The 21,012-nt window shown below is 43.8% G+C and overlaps 1 pseudogene; it reads left to right on the forward strand.

Moving 5' to 3' along the window:
• The first annotated feature begins 7,013 nt into the window (after positions 1 to 7,013).
• LOC127454532 (intermembrane lipid transfer protein VPS13B-like) overlaps positions 7,014 to 21,012 on the forward strand; it is a 189,269-nt pseudogene continuing 175,270 nt past the window's right edge.

The raw sequence follows: 21,012 nt of genomic DNA on the forward strand, positions 1-21,012 counted from the left end.
GCCAGGGCCCAGGAGGCCGCCACACTCCTGGTAGAGTGGGCTCGTAACCCCGCAGGCGGTGGCATGTCCTGAGTCTGATATGCCATTGCGATGGCATCAGTGACCCAGTGGGCAATCCTCTGTTTGAAGACAGCGCTTCATTTCCGCTGTCCACCAAAGCAGACAAAGAGCTGCTTGGAGCTCCTAAGGCTCTGCGTGTGATCCAATGATGCGTAAAGCTCGCACTGGACACAACAACGCCAAGGCTGGGTCTGCCTCCTCCTGGGGCAGTGCTTGCAGGTTCACCACCTGATCCCTAAGAGGGGTCATGGGAACCTTGGGCACATAGCCCGGTCGGGGTCTCAGGATCACGTGAGAGTAACCCGGACCGAACTCCAGGCACAATTCGCTGACAGAGAACACCTGCAGGTCCTCTACCCTTTTGATGGAAGTGACCGCAGTCAGGAGGGCAGTCTTCAAAGAGAGTGCCTTAAGTTCAGCTGACTCCAAGGGCTCAAAGGGAGCTCCCTATAGACCCCGAAGGACTACAGAGAGGTCCAACGAGGGGACAAGGCACAGTCTGGAGGGATTCAACCTCCTAGCGCCTCTCAGGAACCTGATGATCAAGTCATGCTTCCCCAAGTACTTACCATCTATTGCATCGTGATGAGCCGAAATAGCGGCTACATACACCTTCAAGGTGGAGGGGGACAGCCGCCCCTCCAGCCTATCCTGCAGGAAGGAAAGCACCGATCCGACTGCGCATCTCTGGGGTTCTTCGCGTCGGGAAGAACACCACTTAGCGAACAGATGCCACTTCAAGGCGTACAGGCACCTCGTAGAGGGAGCCCTATCCTGAGTGATCGTGTCTACCACCACGGGTGGTAGGCCACTTAGGTCTGCCACGTCCCGTCCAGGGGCCAGACGTTGAGATTCCAGAGGTCTGGTTACGGGTGCCAGATGGTGCCCCGTCCCTCAGAAAGAAGGTCCTTCCTCAGGGGGATGTCGCGAGGAGCGTGAGATCTGAGAACCACGTCTGGGTGGGCCAGTAGGGTGCTACCAGGATGACCTGCTCCTCATCCTCCCTGACCTTGCACAGGGTCTGTGCAAGTAGGCTCACTGGGGAAAATGCATATTTGCGTAGTCCAGGGGGCCAGCCGTGTGCCAGAGCATCTATACTGAGGGGTGCCTCCGTCAGGGCGTACCAAAGCGGGAAGTGGGAGGATTCCCGGGAAGCAAACAGGTCTACCTGTGCCTGACCGAATCGACTCCAAATCAGCTGGACCACCTGAGAATGGAGCCTCCACTCTCCCCTGAGGGTAATCTGATGTGACAGCGCATCCGCTGCGGTGTTGAGGTCGCCCGGGATGTGAGTGGCTCATAGCGACTTGAGGCACTGCTGACTTCAGAGGAGGAGATGGCGGGCGAGTTGTGATATGCAACGGGAGTGTGGACCACCTTGACGGTTGATGTATGCTACTATCGCTGTGTTGTCCGTCCGGACCAACACGTGCTTGCCCTGGATCAATGGCCGGAGCAGTACTGCCAAAAACTCTAGGCAGTTGATGTGCCAACGCAGCCCTGCATCCAGGGTCCCAGCCCATCTTGAAGGCATCTGTTGTAACCACGACCCACCTGGAGACCTGCTCTAGGGGAACCCCTGCCCATAGAAATGCAAGGTCGGTCCAAGGGCTGAAGAGGCGGCGACAGATCAGCATGATGGTCACGCGATGTGTCCCGCGGCGCCATGCCCATCTCAGGACTCGAGTCTGAAGCTGGTGCTGAAGTGGACTCATATGCATCAACCTGAGTGGTTTGGCTGCCGCTGAGGATGTCATATGCCCCAGGAGCCTCTGAAAAAGTTTCAGTGGAACGGCTGTCCTCCGTCTGAACACCTTCAGACAGTTCAGCACTGACTGCGTTCTCTCGTTTTTGAGGCGCACTGTCATCGAGACTGAGTCCAACTCCAAACCGAGAAAAGAGATGCTCTGAACCGGGGAGAGCTTGCTCTTTTCCCAGTTGACCCGAAGCCCCAGTCGTCTGAGGTGCCGGAGCACGAGGTCACTGTGTGCGCACAGCAACTCTCGAGAGTGAGCTAGGATTAGCCAGTCGTCGAGATAGTTGAGGATGCGGATGCCCACTTCCCTTAGCGGGGCAAGGGCTGCCTCTGCGACCTTCGTGAAGATGCGAGGGGACAAGGACAGGCCTAAGGGGAGGACCTTGTATTGTTACTACGGGGGGTCCACCGCTGGAGTGCCATACCTGCCAAAATGGGATGGTGGTCGTGACGACGGCTGTGCACACTGGATATGTGACCCAGGTGATGAGGGAACCATTCTTTTGTCAGGCTTTTGGGTGCCGCAGCCTCCTGGGCATGTGGTGACAAAAGATTCTCCTCCCGGTCCAGCACCAGGGGTTGGAGTGTCAACTTGGTTGAGAAGTGGGTCTCCTCGCCCCTGGGTCGCCCGTCTCAGGGGTGCTTCGAAGCCTTCCTTGGGTTCTTAGCAGCCGGCTGTGAGACGAGTGCCATCTGCTTCCTGCGGAGGGCTCCACACCGGAGCTGGGCCACAGGGAGGGCTGCAGCGGAGCCTGTGTTGTTGCTGCAGGAGGACACCCTTGGCGACGAGCAGACAGGGTGCAGGGTCTTAAGCCGTGCCAGGGCAGGATATGTTGTAAGGCCTGCATCTGCTTCTTCACCACCGAGAACTGCTGGGCAAAGTCCTCGATGGCATCACCAAACAGGCCAACCTGGGAAATGGGGGCATCAAGGAACGTGCCTTTTCCACCACTCCCATCTCGACCAAGTTGAGCCAAAGTTGGCATTCCTGGACCACCAGGGAGGACATTGCCTGCCTGAGAGACCGCGCCGTGACCTTCATCGCCCGGAGAGCGAGGTCGGTCACCGAGCGCAGTTCCTGCATCAATCCCGGGTCAGAACTACCCTCGTACAGTTCTTTTAGCGCCTTGGCTTGGTGTACTTGCAGGAGAGCCATGGCGTGCAGGGCGGAGGCGGCTTGTCCAGTGGCACCACAGACTACAGTTGTCAGGGACGACGTAAACCTACAGGCCCTGGATTGGAGCTTCGGGCGCCCTTGCCAGTTGGCGGCGCTCTGCGGACACAAGTGCACCGTGAGCGCCTTATCCACCTGGGGGATCACCGAATACCCCCTGGCCGCTCCACCATCGAGGATAGTGAGAGCGGGGGAGCTGAAAGACCGGGACCGGGCAGTAAAAGGTGCCTCTCACGATCTTGTCAGCTCCTCATGCACTTCCGGGAAGAAAGGAACAGGGGCGGGGCATGGCTGTGAGTGGCGCCCCGAGCCCAGGAACTAATCGTCGAGCCGCGAGGTTTCAGGAGAGAGTGGAGGGTTCCACTCTAGCCCAATGCTCACGGCCGCCCGGGAAAGCATGTCTGTCATTTCCGCATCGGCGTGAGATTGGGCGACCGTTCCTGAAGGAGGAAGTCCAGCCAAAGCCTCTGCGTCAGACTGGATGAGCCCGCTCTCCGATGCTGCGCTCATAACTCATCGTCTTCTGGAGCTCCGAACGAGAAGTCGAACTCGTGCTGAGACGAGCCGGCAGTCTCGTGTGAGAGCCCGATCGGGGCAAGCGAGCGTGCTGGGGAATGGGAGGTCCGTGGGGGGATACCCAGTGGAGGTGGTCCCATTGATGTCCCCAAATCACCCCCAGTGCTAACCGACGTGTCCTCAAACCTGTAGGGAGAAGGACCGGTGCGGGGAGCCGCTGGGGTGGCTTGCTTTCTTATGAAAGCAAGCTGTGACCACAACGTTGCCATGGTCATGTTCTCGCAATGAGGACATGACTCATCCACAAACGATGTCTCCATGTGGGCAGTGCCCAGACACGTAAGACAGCGATTGTGGCTGTCAGAAGCGGAGAAATAACGACTGAAACCAGGAATAACACAAAACTAAAGGCATCTTTAAAAAGACGTTCCGTGTGTGCCGCTCTTTTTGTGAATGAAAATATATTCTTTTAGTAAAATATAATATACTATAATATAATATACTCTAATATACTCTCTTATTTTCGCTCTGCTGAAGCGCCCAGGGATGTTCTCTGCACTCCATGGGTGCAGAGGGGGAGAAGCCGCTGAAATGCGTCTCTGGAGGGAATTGAATTCAGTGCACTGAATACAACTGCTCAGCTCCGAAGAGAAAATCTGAATGAGTGGTTGCACACCAGCTTCTTTTATACCCGTATGTCCAGGGGAGTGGCATGCAAATTCTACTTGCAAATTCTCCTTGGCCTTTTTTCAAAAAAGCAGAGGTGTTTGGGGCTCCCAAGAGTGACCCCTAGTGTCACTACATCAACACAATGTCGAGTGAGTGACAGATAGGGAACTAAATAACCCTTATTTATCCCATTACACAAGCAACAGCGAGAGAGGAGCAGGCTATTTTATTTATATGAAGTTTTTCACACCTGCATTCCAATCTACATCTTGATGTAATCCTCCCTCATGATCATGCAGCATGTTTTCATCAGCTGAATGGGACTAAACACTATTAATGTGTGATGAGACTTGCGTGCAAGCAATTCGTGCATCACAATCCGATCAGCTATGTAGCCCTTTTTGGTGAATCGCATCTGCAAAATCCTAAAACTTTATTTCCAGGTTTAATTTATATTTTGAATAGACTCTGATTTTTGAACTCCACGATGTGGGTTTATGTTTTCTCTTTTAATCGTTTAATGTAATTTTATGACAATGGTTTAAGGGGGATGTACCTGTATGCTGGGTTGGAAATCTCAAGGATTAATAGTGGTGTTTTCCTTATTACATCACGTGTTGTTCTGAAAGCAAAAATAAACATATGAAACACTGAAATGTAGGCTGTCATCCACACAGCCTGACCAAAGCAAAGCGTTTAAAGGTGCAATAAGTAAATTTTTTTTTTTTGCCAATGTGTGAACGGCTTGTAACGCAACTTAAAAAATGAGCCCTTCCCAGACTTCCTAGGTTGCCTATTAAAGCCTGTAGACTGATATTCATGCAAAGGGAGCAGGTCGCTTTTGCCAGGAAAATCAAAGGAAGTGACGTTTATGCACAGTCCCGAGAGCCTTGCCTCAGTGCTTCCGCTATTCAACAGCGACAACAAACTGCAACACTAGGTAACGTTATCTTAGAGATGGAATCCAGCAAACATCCGGCTCCCAGCACAACACCGACTCCTACAAAACTCAGAATAAGCAACAAAAAAAGAAAAAAAAACAAAAAAAAAACATTCCCGTCTGGCTAAGCGGAAACATGATCGTGGTCAAGTGAAAACTAGAGTGAACATCATAATGTTAATCTGTAATTATTCAGCAAGGTAAACTACAGTAACACATGAAATGAATGTTAGAAAATGTTCAAGATAATGCAAAAAGCTCCATTCATTAGTGTAACGTAACTTGCTTATACAGAAAATATATACATTCTATTATTATGAAACAATAGCGCATCGATATATCAAAATGACAGTTGTGATGGAATCACATCAATACTGAATTGTGTCAACATATTTATAATGTACAGTCTATTTTATAAACAGCTACTGTCATCATCCACCAATTTAGCTAATAGCTATTGATAAAGCTGGCTAGCTAGTCTACATAGGCTATCGTATAAATGCAGTCAATGTATCATGTAAAGAAAAGTGATTACTTCAAACTACAGTCTCTCATAGTCAGACCTATATCCACACTTTATATGAGCTACCTCATCTGTCACCATGAAGCCAGTGAATCACATTCAGTCTCTTTGTTTTGTTCCCTATGGAGTGCACGCGATCACGAGCTACAGGCTGCAGTTCACTTAACGGCCACAGGTGTCACTAATAACAAGGGTTTCTGAATCTTAAATACTGCACCTTTAACCGAAAAGTGAAGCGCTGCCGGCTCGTGATGCACGAATGGCTTGCACGCGCTGCACGAGTCTTTTGGGTATACTGCTTGTTTAGCCTCTCATTCAGCTGATGAATACACGCTGCATCATCATTAGGAAGGATTACATCGAGATGTAGATTGGAATGCAGGTGTGGAATTTATATAAATAAAATAGTCTCCTCTCTGTTGTGCCAGTGATTAACCCTCCGCATGCCAATGCTGGTGCTTGGGCCCTAAATATATGATGTCAAAGCCTTATTTTCTCTTTAAAAGAGATGTTGTTTGTAATGTCTTTCATTCATAATTACCATGAAAGTGAAACAATCTTTTAAATATTTGATTTGTTAAAAGAAGGTTTAAAATACACTCCAATATATTTTTATTTCTTTATTTAAGCCATATTTATCTGTTAAAATAACGCTGTAGATTTGAATATCTTCAAGGGAAATAAAGGATGTTGTACAGCGATGTTGTTGATTAATAACAGCTGCGCTTGAATGCACAAGCTTGTTAATGTGTCGCAGGTGAGTCATAAGTGTCCCAATGTTCAGTGGATCAACACCCTTCATTTACCAGTGTTTGTGTTGACGATGGACTGATTCATGACACTGGGAGTTAGGGAGCTGATTGAGATACACACCCGGGTGTCTCTGCAGACGCGTCCGATGAAGCTGTGAGTTTATGTTAGTTTGTGTGAGTTTGTGTTTGTGTAAGTTTGTGTGAGTTTTACTGAAGTGCTGTGTGTGATGTTGACAGACATTGTGAGTAGCTTGTGTTGTTTATTCTGATTCAATAGAACAGCACAATCTCTTCTGTATCTGTAGACTGAAATCATTCAGTTAAAAGTCATCTGTATTTCAGTGTTGTTATGTTCTGCGTTCGGTATTTTCTGTATTCAGTATTTTAATGGCTGACAGAGACTGAGACTAATATCTCCTTTTGAATACTACAGGAGAAAGAAAGTCATAGTGATTTAGATTACATGATTGAACTTTCATGTTTTAAAACTATTGATTTAAAGACTGTCACACACCTGTAGATGTCACTTCTGTGTTCAGTCATCTGAGATGTGGAATATGATGAAGGTTCATGTGTTCAGTTGTGTTAATTGTGTGTTTGTGCAGGTGTGCGGTGACGTCAGGATGTTGAAGCCATATGTGTCTCCTCTCTTGATGAGTTATGTGAACCGCTACATAAAGAACCTGAAGCTGTCAGATCTGCAGCTGTCATTATGGGGCGGTGATGTTGTGCTGAGCAAACTGGACCCGACACTGGACGTCTGGAGCAGGTGAGATAAAAAACTGAGAAAGTTTTATCAATGAACCGGGTTTGGAATGCAGAAGTGAACTATAGCAGGGTAAACTTAGGGAGAACATGGTAAATATTATTTTGTTCCCATTTGCTCCAACAGCAAAATAAAAAAAAACTGCACTATAATGTTACCACAACTTCCTGAAACCGGGAGCGAGAGAGAGAGAGAGAGAGAGAGAGAGAGGGAGAGAGATGGATGGATTACGACAGTCAGAAGAGAGAAAGATGCCAAATTTTGATGCCAATCAGTCTCTCAGCAGCTGGATTAGAAAGCCCATGACTGCACTGACAACATTTTTGTTTTAAATTAATGCCAGGGTAATATATCACAAAGTATGTTGCTTCATTAAACCCGCTAAATTAAAGCTATTGTGTGTAATATTTTCTCTGTTTTGATGTATTTTTTTTATCCTATACCTTCTTAGCCTTCAGAGTCAGCTTTATTAGTAGGTTTGTGTCATCTTCAAAACATTCCTCAGTTTTTTTGAGCGGCCCATCCAGCCCGACTCAGCAACATTGACTCAACCAGTGATGTGTATTTGTGGCAGGACTGTCTGTTAGGATGACCAATGGTAGACTGTAAACTATTCTGTAATCTGTTTGATATCAGTGTTTATATTTGCAATTGTTTAGTGACGCTAGTGGTGCAGAAATGACACACTTTTGTAATTGTAATATCTGGAATTAATCATTCTGTCATGTTGTGAGAATGTTTGGATGCACATACACAAACACACACGCATGCACACACGCACTCATACAAACAGACACCCATACACACACAAACACATACACACTCATACAAACAAACAGACAGACACACACACACACACACACACACACACACTCATACAAACAGACACGCACGCACACACAAACACACATACTCATAAAAACAGACACGCACACACAAACACACTCATACAAACAGACACACACACACACACATCTAACACACACACACACTCATACAAACATACTCATAAAAACAGACACTCACACACACAAACACACAAACACACACACTCATACAAACATACTCATAAAAACAGACACTCACACACACACACACACAAACGCACACACTCATACAAACAGACACACACACAGGCACACACACACACACATCTAACACACACACACACTCATACAAACATACTCATAAAAACAGACACTCACACACACACACACACACACACACACACACACACACCTCCGCTTGTGTCTCTAGTGGGAGTTAAATTCTCTTTAGGAATCTTCTATTAAAGTGAGTTTGGAATGGTGTCGGAATGTTGTCTAAAGTGTTTGAAGTGTATTTCTGTTGTGAGATGTTTGAGCTGTAAATTCGTTACTTCTGTAGAATCTGTTTGATTTTGGCTTTAAAGCATCAAAAGCCTTTTGTTCTTCTACAGCTGCTGTTGGGTAGTTGACAAAAACACTTCCATAAACTTTATTCAACATCAAGACTTTAGATCAGAATTTACAATATGCACTGATTAGCCAAAATATTGACCACCTGCCTAATATGCTTTTGGTCCTCTGCGTGGCGTCAAAACAGTGCTGACCTGCCGAGGCATGGACTACAAGACCCCTGAAGGTGTCCTGTGGTATCTGGCACCAAGACATTATCAGCAGATCCTTATAGTCCTGTAAGTTGCGAGGTGGAGCCACTGTGTGTCAGACTTGTTGGTCCACCACATCCCAAAGATGCTCGATTGGATTGAGATCTGGGGAATTTGGAGGCCAAGTCATTTTTATTTTTATAGTGCTTTTCGCAACACATCTCTCCAAAGCAGCTTTACAGAAAATCTTGCATTAACAGAAAATTAAACTGTAATATCTATAGAGTCTTAGAGTGATCATTGTGTGGAGTCACGTGACGCCATGGGAGGATCGGACGTGTGAACCATGAGCTCTGCGCACTTTGCTAGTTTTAAAAAACTTTTAATGACATAAACAGGTGAGATTCGATACACTCTGTTCCATAACTGTTCTATGAAGACAATATGTCAAAGAATTCATAATCCTTGGCCTCTAGAGACATTAAAAGACACTTATGTGCTCAAGCTCTGAGCAGGCTGCGAGCCTGGGAGTCGATTTAGTTGGGAAAGTGCAGAAAATGCGGCGAGAGATGCTGAACATGTCGCCAATGCTGACGAAGGTCGTTGCTGACTTGGAGGATGCTGTGATGCGTCGATCGATCACTGCCATTGAGACGAAATTCACTGAAATGGTCACAAGAGTGGTGGATGTCGAGAAACAGATCGATTATCTGGAGTCATCGGAGAGGGAATTATCTGCTAATCCGCTAGCGACCAAGGTGGATTTGGAGCGTGTCTGGGAGAAGTTTGAGGACATGGAGAACCGTAGCCAGTGGAATAACGCCCGAATCATCAGAATTCCTGAGGGCGAAGAGGGAAAGGATATGGTGAAATTCCTGGACGGGCTCTTTCCAAATCTGCTCGACATAGCAGGCCATAAGCTGGAAATCGAGCGAGCTCACAGGGTTCCTGCTAGGCGATCCGCGGAGGGAGATCAATTCTGGCCAAATTTCTATTTTTTACTTTTTGCGCTTGTTCCGCCTAGCGGCTGGAGTTTATTTTGTAGAGTGTCACACCTTCAGGACAGTTTTATAGATGAATCTACATGCTCTTTGAGTTTATTCCACCTATTGGCTGGAGTATGTTTTATAGATTATCTTTTGCTGTGTAATTCTGTCTCACAAAATTTGTATAGAAGCACCGGACTTGAGCAATCCAACGGCAAGGTTGTCGTGGAGGTTCTCGTAGGTGTACATGGACTGTTTGAGTTTGGAGGGATGGACACTGGTTGCCGCTGTCGTGCACAGGGTTAATGCGCACGTTTTTCTGGTTTTTTTTTTTTTTGTTCCGGGGGATGTTCGGGGTTTGATGGTTGCACTAATGTTGGAATGTGCTCTTTATAATCCTGTTTTTAATACACTATCTATTTTTTCTTATGTCAGATATTAATACAAGTGAAATGTCTCTCTCCACGTGGAATGTGAATGGGTTGGGGCACCCCATACAAAGAAGGAAGGTTATTTATTTTCTTAAGTGTAAGAAATATGATATAGTGTTTCTTCAAGAAATGCATCTTTCCTCGCAGGAAGCTGAAAAATATGGGAAGATATGGGGTGGACATGTTTTCTTTAGTGCTGGCTCAAGTAAGAGCAGGGGAGTCATGTCTCAAACAGATTAAAGATAAATTAGGGAGAGTCATTATTGTTTTAGCAGAAATTCAGGGGCAAAGGTTGATTTTGGCTAATATTTACACACCTAACGCTGATGATCAGGGCTTTTTTATAGATCTTAAAGGGATGTTGCAAGCCGCTGGCACCCCTCATGATATAATATTGGGGGGAGACTTTAATCTATTGATGGACACAGTCCTTGATCATAGTGAAGCAAAAGTGTGTAAGTCCCCTAGAGCAACAGTGAAGCTTCACAGGATGTGTAACAGTCTTGGTCTTACAGATACAGTGCATCCGGAAAGTATTCACAGCGCTTCACTTTTTCCACATTTTGTTATGTTACAGCCTTATTCCAAAATTGATTAAATTCATTATTTTCCTCAAAATTCTACAAACAATACCCCATAATGACAACGTGAAAGAAGTTTGTTTGAAGTCTTTGCAAATTTATTAAAAATAAAAAATGAAAAAAATCACATGTACATAAGTATTCACAGCCTTTGCCATGACACTCAAAATTGAGCTCAGGTGCATCCTGTTTCCACTGATTATCCTTGAGATGTGTCTACAACTTGATTGGAGTCCACCTGTGGTAAATTCAGTTGATTGGACATGATTTGGAAAGGCACACACCTGTCTATATAAGGTCCCACAGTTAACAGTGCATGTCAGAGCACAAACCAAGCCATGAAGTTCAAGGAATTGTCTGTAGACCTCCGAGACAGGATTGTATCGAGGCACAGATCTGGGGAAGGGTACAGAAACATTTCTGCAGCATTGAAGGTCCCAATGAGCACAGTGGCCTCCATCATCCGTAAATGGAAGAAGTTTGGAACCACTAGGACTCTTCTTAGAGCTGGCCGCCCGGCCAAACTGAGCGATCGGGGGAGAAGGGCCTTAGTCAGGGAGGTGACCAAGAACCCGATGGTCACTCTGACAGAGCTCCAGCGTTTCTCTGTGGAGAGAGGAGAACCTTCCAGAAGAACAACCATCTCTGCAGCACTCCACCAATCAGGCCTGTATGGTAGAGTGGCCAGACGGAAGCCACTCCTCAGTAAAAGGCACATGACAGCCCGCCTGGAGTTTGCCAAAAGGCACCTGAAGGACTCTCAGACCATGAGAAACAAAGATTGAACTCTTTGGCCTGAATGGCAAGCGTCATGTCTGGAGGAAACCAGGCACCGCTCATCACCTGGCCAATACCATCCCTACAGTGAAGCATGGTGGTGGCAGCATCATGCTGTGGGGATGTTTTTCAGCGGCAGGAACTGGGAGATTAGTCAGGATCAAGGGAAAGATGAATGCAGCAATGTACAGAGACATCCTTGATGAAAACCTGCTCCAGAGCGCTCTGGACCTCAGACTGGGGTGAAGGTTCATCTTCCAACAGGACAACGACCCTAAGCACACAGCCAAGATAACAAAGGAGTGGCTCCGGGACAACTCTGTGAATGTCCTTGAGTGGCCCAGCCAGAGCCCAGACTTGAACCCGATTGAACATCTCTGGAGAGATCTGAAAATGGCTGTGCACCGATTTCAAACAAACTTCTTTCACGTTGTCATTATGGGGTATTGTTTGTAGAATTTTGAGGAAAATAATGAATTTAATCCATTTTGGAATAAGGCTGTAACATAACAAAATGTGGAAAAAGTGAAGCGCTGTGAATTCTTTCCGGATGCACTGTATATGGAGACTTTTGAACCCATCTGGTAGGGACTATACTTTTTCTTTTTTTTCATCAGTCCATAAGATTTACTCTAGAATATATATATATAAAGAAATAGTCCTGTGGTGAGAAGTTTATTAAATCACTAATATTCCATGTAGTCTCTCAGCTTAAGTGAGCTGATAAATCCAGCACCTGTAATAATTCTAGAAGAACTGGAAACATTTAGTTTTAGCTGAATAGTCTTCCTGCTGATGATGATTTGACTGATGTACTGTGTGTGTGTTTGCAGGAACTCAAGCTGCCATTCACGTTTCTGAGCGGACACATTCACGAGCTGCGCATCCACGTGCCCTGGACCAAACTGAGCTCTGAGCCCGTCGTCATCACCATCAACACGATGGAGTGCATCCTGAAACTGCGAGACGGAGCCACGGTCAGTTATACGCTCATCCCTGTTGACCAATGACATCACACATCTAGATGAATTGACCTGCATGACATACGATGAGCGGCTCAAACTGACAGTTCTGTGTTACTGAAACAGTAGATAATCATGTCTGAAAACGGCTTAAGTCAGATACCGATTGACAAACAAGAACATGTGAAACATCTCTCTAGCACTGTCTGTCTCTCCTTCATCTTTTCCAATAATGACATGATTTAGTGCTTCCCTCTTTTTAAGCTCACTTGAAGAAAGAGTTCAGCCAAAAATAATTATTCTCTCATCATTTACTCTCATGCTGTCTCAAACTGGTATAACTTTCTTTCAAAAACAAAGATATTTTGAAGGATGTACGAGGTGTGTTTGTCCATACAATGTAAGTAAATGGGGTCCAAAACTTTCAAGCGTCAAAAAACACAAAGGCATCATAAATGTAATTCATATGACTACAGTGGTTTAATCCATGTCTTCTGAAGCGATACGATCAGTTTTGGGTGAGGAACAGACCAAAATGTAACTCATTTTTTGCCATAAATCTTGATATCTTCAGTTTCCTTGGTGAGATCACGATCTGAAGCTCGATTACACTTCCTCATGCTTGATGCATGCGCAGAGCGCTGAACATGCTTCAGAAGACATGGATTGAGCCACTGAAGTTGTACGGATTACCTTTATAATGCCTTAATGTGATTTCTGGAGCTTGAAAGTGTTGGACTTGCATTGTATGAATATAAACACCTCATACATCCTTCAAAATATCTTAATTTGTGCTCCCCAGGAGAAAGAAAATAAAACGAGTTTGAGATGACAAAAGGGTGTGTAAATGAGAGAATTATCATTTTTGGCTGAACTTTTCCTCTAATGTCTTTATACAGTATCTGTGGCATACTGTTAACAACATGCAGAAATAATTTCAACTCATCCCTTAATTTGTGGATACAAACAGGAAATGTTAAAGGGGTCATGAACACTGTTTTTATTTTGTATTATTATTTTTTTATCTTCCCTGAGGTCCACTGAATGTTAGTAAATTTTTATTTTTGCACCAAAATGTCATAATTTAGTAATATATGATAATTTTCCACCCTGTCTCTAACCCTGTGTTTGAAACGTTTGGTTTTGACTGTGATTGGCTCACATCATGCAGCCCCTCGAATACAGCCATATTTGAAACTCAATTGGAAGGGAATCAATGAACAAGTTCCAAAACAACTCTATAAAACAACATTTTTGAGTTTACACATAACACACTTCCAACACATTTCATCTGAATTAGAGGTAGACCGATATATCGGTTTTACTGATTAATCGGTGCCAATAGTTGCTTTTTGGAACTATCAGTTATCGGCAAAAATCTGTCAATAGTTGCAGATAGTTTCTTTTTTATTCCTGTGGGAGTGTACAGTTAGAGCAACTTAGTTATACAGTATAACAGCGGTCTATATATATATATATATATATATATATAGGGTTAGGGTATATATATATATATATATATATATATATATATAAAATATATATATTGTCCTTAATTTGGTAAATATATAGGCTGTAAAAAGCTTAATTCGATAAATAGTTAAATATAGAGTATTGTACTAGAGCCATGTCTCCGTCATTTCAAAATAAGAGTTCTGAAGCAAGTGTATTTCGGGCTTGTTCATAGTCCTGCATTATGCTCAAATCGATTTTGTTTTTCTTGGTTTTTTTGTGGTTTTTATTGGTATTTTGGTAAACAGGAAACTGCATCTGAGATTTTATTCATTTTGGACTCTTGGTCATAGTAAGGAAAGGCTTTTTTTACATTCTATTAATCAATTTTAAAAGCTATCGGCCGATTAATCGGTTCTCGGCCCTTTTCACCACCTTAGTTATCGGTGTCGGCAAAATCCACTATCGGTCGCCCTCTAATCTGAATATTTAAAACTGTTCACTCAAGCACAGCAGCACCATAAACTATCAAACAGTCATGACATTTGAAATATTTGTGAATAGAATTGGTTACTTACGATTTTGCAGTCGGGTCCAATAATGTTTTTAACTGCCCCATCCTTCAAAAACAGTTCCATTGCAAAGCTTGAATTATACTGTGACTGTTTCACAAGCAATCCTCGTTGATATGAGCCGAAAGCATAAGTGGAATGGACCAGAATAGAAGCGTTTTTAAAAGTTGCGCTTGTACCGTTCTTTAAACATGGCACATATCGTTGGAAACTCAAACGATTGTTTTGATTGGAAACGATCAAAGACGTTAATCTAGTGCATGTTTACACAGACTAGCAATTAAAAATAGGGCATACTCAAAACAACAAGACACAAAAGGGGGGTCTCCAAAAGTTAAAACTTTACATTGCGTTTTTAAAAGTGGCGCGAGATGCATGATAACAGTCAAAGCAGTTCATCTAGTGCATGTTTATGTAGAAAAACATTTAGGGAGTCCCCTTTGGTGTATTAATCTCCCATGACATATGAGGTCTATCTCTTTCCTCTTCATCTGTCTGAGTGCCAGTGGGCGGGGCTAAGGGTGTGACATTGTAAAAGTGGGCGTTGATGTCTTGCTGTAAAGGCAGTCTTTTGCTGTTGTATTGTTCCTTGTGATGTCACACAGGGCTGCCGATAAGGGGGTACAACTGGACCGGGCTTGAGGGGGGCTGGAGTAGAGGGGTGGTCCACAGAAAGGCTATTCCATATTGTATAGCGCATCTTAACGCGTTCAGCGGGAGAAGCGGGTATAAACATGGAGATGGCGCGCAACCGCTAAATCTATCTTGTAGCACACATTGATGTGATAACTGCTGTGATAAAATCACTCAATCAATTTAACTCATGGCATGATCATGTAAATCAGGTTACTTTCACTCTGTGTCCACATGAGGATATCTGACAGGACTGGAGCAAACTTCACTCATCAGTAACACAACCAGAAGTTCATCCACCTGAAATAAATGATTTAGACACTTTACAGCTCATATATCACAAATTAAACCCTCCTTTCTTGCCCCATAGACTTCCACTGTGAGTGTGTTACTGTAAACACTGTCGTTGGTAGTTTTTTTTTTAAACTGTGGGGGTCAAGTCGAAATGAGTTTCTGTGGTAATCTGTTGTAAATAACCCAGAAGGTGTTTGTAAAAGTATTGATGTACATGTTTTCATGCACTGAGGGAGTCTATGAGAAGGTCCTGAGACCAGATGGCCGTTAGAAAGTCATTTTAAAGGGAAGTCAATTAGAGCTGATTATAGCAGCTTCTGCAGGAAAGATCTAGAACACATGTGTGTTTCTCTGCAGCTACTGCCCGTCTGCGTGTTTTTGCCATGTGGAAACGGTACCGTATGTTGTGTGTGTGCTGCCGTGCGGCGGGTCGGGGCAAGTTCTGTTTTTTGCTCGCACGTTTAATCCCCAAATGTGTATTTGTTACAGATGTGATTCGCAAAGATGGAGGTTTAGAAAGAACTTCTGGAAAATTACAAATGACGTTCAGACAAATTGTGAGCTGATAAAACTCACCCTGAGACCTCAAACACATGACGGAGCTAGACGACCTGTCTCACTCTCTCTGTCTCACTATTACATTATTTCTTGCAGGTGATGGAATGCTCATTTTAGTTTGTGATTGACAGGAATGTTTGCGTGTGTGTGTGTGTGGGGGGGGGGTTAGTGTGTTAAGAGCATAAATGGTTTCATTTGCCGTGCAGAATGAGTTTTGAAGTGTCTCGTGTGTGTGTGAATTGCTGTGTGATTAATGACCTAATGAATATAGTTTGTTTTTACAGTCACACTGAGCAGCTGAATTTGACCCTGTACAAACATCCGCCAGCTGTTTCATGTTCATTAAGAGCTTTGAATCTACAACAGTTCAATGTGCATTGATACACACACGTACTGAACGCACTGCACTTAAAGCTGTAGATATTCTGTGTTTTTGAGCTTTTTCAGGTGTGTGTGTGTAAGTGTTTGCAGATGTGTAGGTGTGTTTGAATGTGTTGATGTGAGTCTGATTGTGATTATACAGAGAAAATGATCGTGTTGAGCTGATCAGAAATGTAGATCAGTGGAGAGTCAATGGATACACGGCAGCAGAAAACGGTTTTCATACAGTTGTGTTTTAGAGTGATAAATACTGTTCTGTTTAAACACTAGGGCTGATTGATATGGCTACAAAAATTATATAGATATTTTTCAGCTTATTGATGATATAGATAAATTATGTATTTATTCTGAAATGGCTTAAAGGTTTTTTTGTTTGTTTGTTTTTTAACCAGAGGAACCATCATTTCAACCATACAGCCAATAAAGCCTAGTAGGTTCAAAATACTTGATGCATGAAGAATCTAGTTAAAAATAATGAAGCCATGATTTTAACAATTTTTCACTAAATGAACACAAGAATAATATTTAATTATGTTCATTTATATGCACCAATATACAACAACACACAGGAATAAAAAGCATTAATTACCTGCATTCAAGTCGTGTCAGAATTACTGTAATTACGAGATTCTCCTCTTGAGTCCTCAGGCCCCGGAAGTTAATTTCTATGGCAACACTCATAACACCAAAAGGGCTTTGTTGTTGGTTAATCCATCTGAAGTGGTCCAGTAATTGGTTGCATTTTTAATTTTCCTAATATTATTTTAGTGATTACCTCTATGTATTGTTATTGGTATTTTATTTTACTTTGTTTAACCATCTTTGTGTCATGGCGCACAACAAATTTTGGTTATACAGATATTTACGGAAACCTCAATATCTCAGCTCAGGATGGTTCTAACTCCTTGGAACAAAAACTGATCTCTAGAGCAGATTATAATGTACATATACAGTTCTGTGCAAAAGTTTTAGGCACTTGTGAAAAATGTTGCATAGTGAGGATGTCTTCAAAAAATAATGTCATAAATAGTTTTCATTTATCACTTAATGTCATACAAAGTCCAGTAAACATAAAAAAAATCTAAATTAATATTCGGTGTGACCACCTTTACCTTTAAAACAGCACCAATTCTCCTAGATACACCTGGACACAGTTCTTATTGGTTGTTGGCAGATAAGATGTTCCAAGCTTCTTGGAGAATTCACCACAGTTCTTCTATCTATTTCGGCTGTCTCAATTGCTTCTGTCTCTTTATGTAATCTCAGACTGACACGATGTTCAGTGGGGGGCTCTGTGGGGGCCATGACATCTGTTGCAGGGCTCCCTGTTCTTCTATCTATTTAGTCTGTCTCAATTGCTTCTGTCTCTTTATGTAATCTCAGACTGACACGATGTTCAGTGGGGGGCTCTGTGGGGGCCATGACATCTGTTGCAGGGCTCCCTGTTCTTCTATCTATTTAGTCTGTCTCAATTGCTTCTGTCTCTTTATGTAATCTCAGACTGACACGATGTTCAGTGGGGGGATCTGTGGGGGCCATGACATCTGTTGCAGGGCTCCCTGTTCTTCTATTTCAGCTGTCTCAATTGCTTCTGTCTCTTTATGTAATCTCAGACTGACACGATGTTCAGTGGGGGCTCTGTGGGGGCCATGACATCTGTTGCAGGGCTCCCTGTTCTTCTATCTATTTCAGCTGTCTCAATTGCTTCTGTCTCTTTATGTAATCTCAGACTGATTCGATGTTCAGTGGGGGTCTCTGTGAGGACCATGACATCTGTTGCAGGGCTCCCTGTTCTTCTATCTATTTAATCTGTCTCAATTGCTTCCGTCTCTTTATGTAATCTCAGACTGACACGATGTTCAGTGGGGGTCTCTGTGGGGGCATCTGTTGCAGGGCTCCCTGTTCTTCTATTCTAATCTTTTCTATTTGCAAAAGTTAATGTTTGGGAGTCTAACATTTATATTTCCTATTGACACACTAAAGCTAAAGATATAAATAACCATCTTAAGACAAATGCTTTTGTGAAACATCTTATTTACCTAAGACTTTTGCACAGTACTGTGTATATATATAAACATTTTGCACATTCTTGTTTCTTAGACTTATAACTTATGTCCTAATGTAATGATCAAGATCGCTAAAAGTTCAATTCAATTTACTTATAAAGCACAATAAAAACAACAAATATGAACCACTGTGCTGTACAACCACAATGAAAAGACATCACAAAACACATCACACACGTCAAAACTGTGCTGTACAACCACAATGCAAGAAAAGGACATCATAAGCACATATTCAAGCTCACACCCCCCAAGACAGACTCTTAAGATTGATTGTATGCCTGATCGAAAAGATACATTTACATTTATTCATTTGGCAGACGCTTTTATCCAAAGCGACTTACAAAAGAGGAAAACATAAGCAAATCATCTTAGGAGACAGTGGTATGAAAAGTGCTGTATTACAAAGTTTCACTAGCGTCATAATAGTATTCAAAACAGAATAAAGTGCAACAGGAATTATTTTTTTTAATTGTTTTTTTTTTTTAATGACTGGTTCAGTGCTCATGGAAAAGATGTGTTTTTAGTCATTTTTTGAAGACAGAAAGTGAGTCAGCTTCACGGATGGAGTTGGGAAGGTTGTTCCACCAACGTGGTATGATGAAGCTGAAAGTCCAGGAAAGTGTTTTGGTGCCTCTTTGTGTTGGTACAACAAGGCGACGTTCCTTAGCCGACCACAGGCTTCTAGTGGGAGCGTAGCTCTGCATAAATGATTTTAGGTATGCTGGAGCAGACCCAGTGACTGTTCTGTATGCCAGCATCAGAGCCTTGAACTTGATACGTGCATCAACCGGCAGCCAGTGAAGATAGACAAGGAGTGGTGTAACATGCACTCTCTTTGGTTCATTAAAGACCAGACGTGTTGCTGCACTCTGGATCATTTGCAGGGGTCTAATTGCACATGCAGGGAGGCCTGTAATGAGAGCGTTACAGTAATCCAGTCTAGTTATGACAAGTGACTGGACAAGCAGTTGTGTGGCATGTTCAGAGAGGAAGGGTCTTATCTTCCTGATATTGTAGAGTGTAAATCTACATGATCTTGCGGTCTTTGAGTTGTGGTCTGTGAAATTTAGTCTGTTGTCGATGGTTACCCCTAGATTTCTGACCATTTTGGAAGGCGTTACTGTAGTTGCACCTAACTGCACGGTGATGTTGTGTTCAACAGCAGGGTTGGCTGGAAAAACAAGGAGTTAAGTCTTGGCTGGGTTGAGTTGCAGGTGGTGCTCCTTCATCCAGGCTGAGATGTCTGCCAGGCAGGCAGAAATTCGAGCAGTCACTGTGGTGTCGTTGGGCTGGAAAGACAATTAGAGTAGCATGTCATCAGTGTAGCAGTGGTAAGAGAAACCATGTGCCTGAATGATGGGTCCCAGTGATGTTGTGTATATAGAGAAGAGAAGCGGCCCAAGCACTGATCCCTGAGGTACCCCAGTAAGTAGCTGATGTGGCTTGGATACCTCACCTCTCCAGGCTACCTTGAAGGACCTACCTGAGAGATAGGCAGAGATTTGATTGAAAACTGCCCTTTCAAGGGTTTTTGCCATGAATGGGATGAGAGAGACTGGTCTGTAGTGTTCTATTTGTGTGGGATTAATTGCGGGTTTCTTCAGCAGCGGGGTTACTAGAGCCTGCTTAAATGTAGTGGGAAAAGTGCCTGTAAGTAGAGATGTGTTAATTATGTGTGTGAGTGCAGGTAGGATGGAATGAGAAATGGTCTGGAGAAGGTGAGAAGGAATGGGGTCAAGGGAACAGGTGGTGGGGTGGTTGGAGAGGAGGAGTTTAGAGACCTCAGTGTCAGTCAGAGGAGAGAACATAGAGACAGAAGAGTTGCATACAGGAGACAGGTGTTTGACAGGGTGTGGTGCTGAGAATGTATTGCTGATGGTTGTAACCTTATTAGTAAAAAATGTGGCGAAGACATCTGCTGTCAGTGATGTGTCTGGTGGTGGAGGGGGAGGGCAGAGAAGTGTGTTGAATGTTCTCAACAAGCTGCAAGTGTCTGTGGTGCTGTTGATCTTGTTCTGGTAATAGGAGGTTTTTGCAGATTTAACGTTATCTGAAAAAGTTGCAAGCAGATACTGATATTTACCTAGATCTGCTGGATCTTTAGATTTCCACCATCTCCTCTCAGCTGCCCTGAGGTCAGTCCGATGTTCACGAAGGACGTCAGACAGCCAGGGGCTGGGTGGTGTTGCATGAGCTGGCCTAGAGGTGATAGGACAGATGTCGTCTAGACAGGTTGTTAAAGTAGAGCTTAGTGTGTCTGTGGCAGTGTTTACATCAAGGGTGGAAAATACCATTTGTGTGGGAAGAGAGGTAGAGACAGCAGTGGAAAGGCGTGAGGGTGAAAGAGAACGGAGGTTACGGCGAAAGGAAACCAAAGGTGGAGACTGTTTTAATGTAGATGGGAGGGTCATGTTGAATTGAACAAAGTAGTGATCAGAGACATGTAAAGGAGTAACAAGAATATTTGAGTTGGTACAGTTACGTGTAAAAATGAGGTCCAGCTGGTTGCCCGATCTGTGAGTTGCTGTGGTGTGTAGTAAGTCAAATGAGGCCAGGAGAGTATTCTTGTCTTGGT

The sequence above is a fragment of the Myxocyprinus asiaticus genome, chromosome 16 (genome assembly GCF_019703515.2).
Source record: "Myxocyprinus asiaticus isolate MX2 ecotype Aquarium Trade chromosome 16, UBuf_Myxa_2, whole genome shotgun sequence".
Lineage (NCBI taxonomy): Eukaryota > Metazoa > Chordata > Actinopteri > Cypriniformes > Catostomidae > Myxocyprinus > Myxocyprinus asiaticus.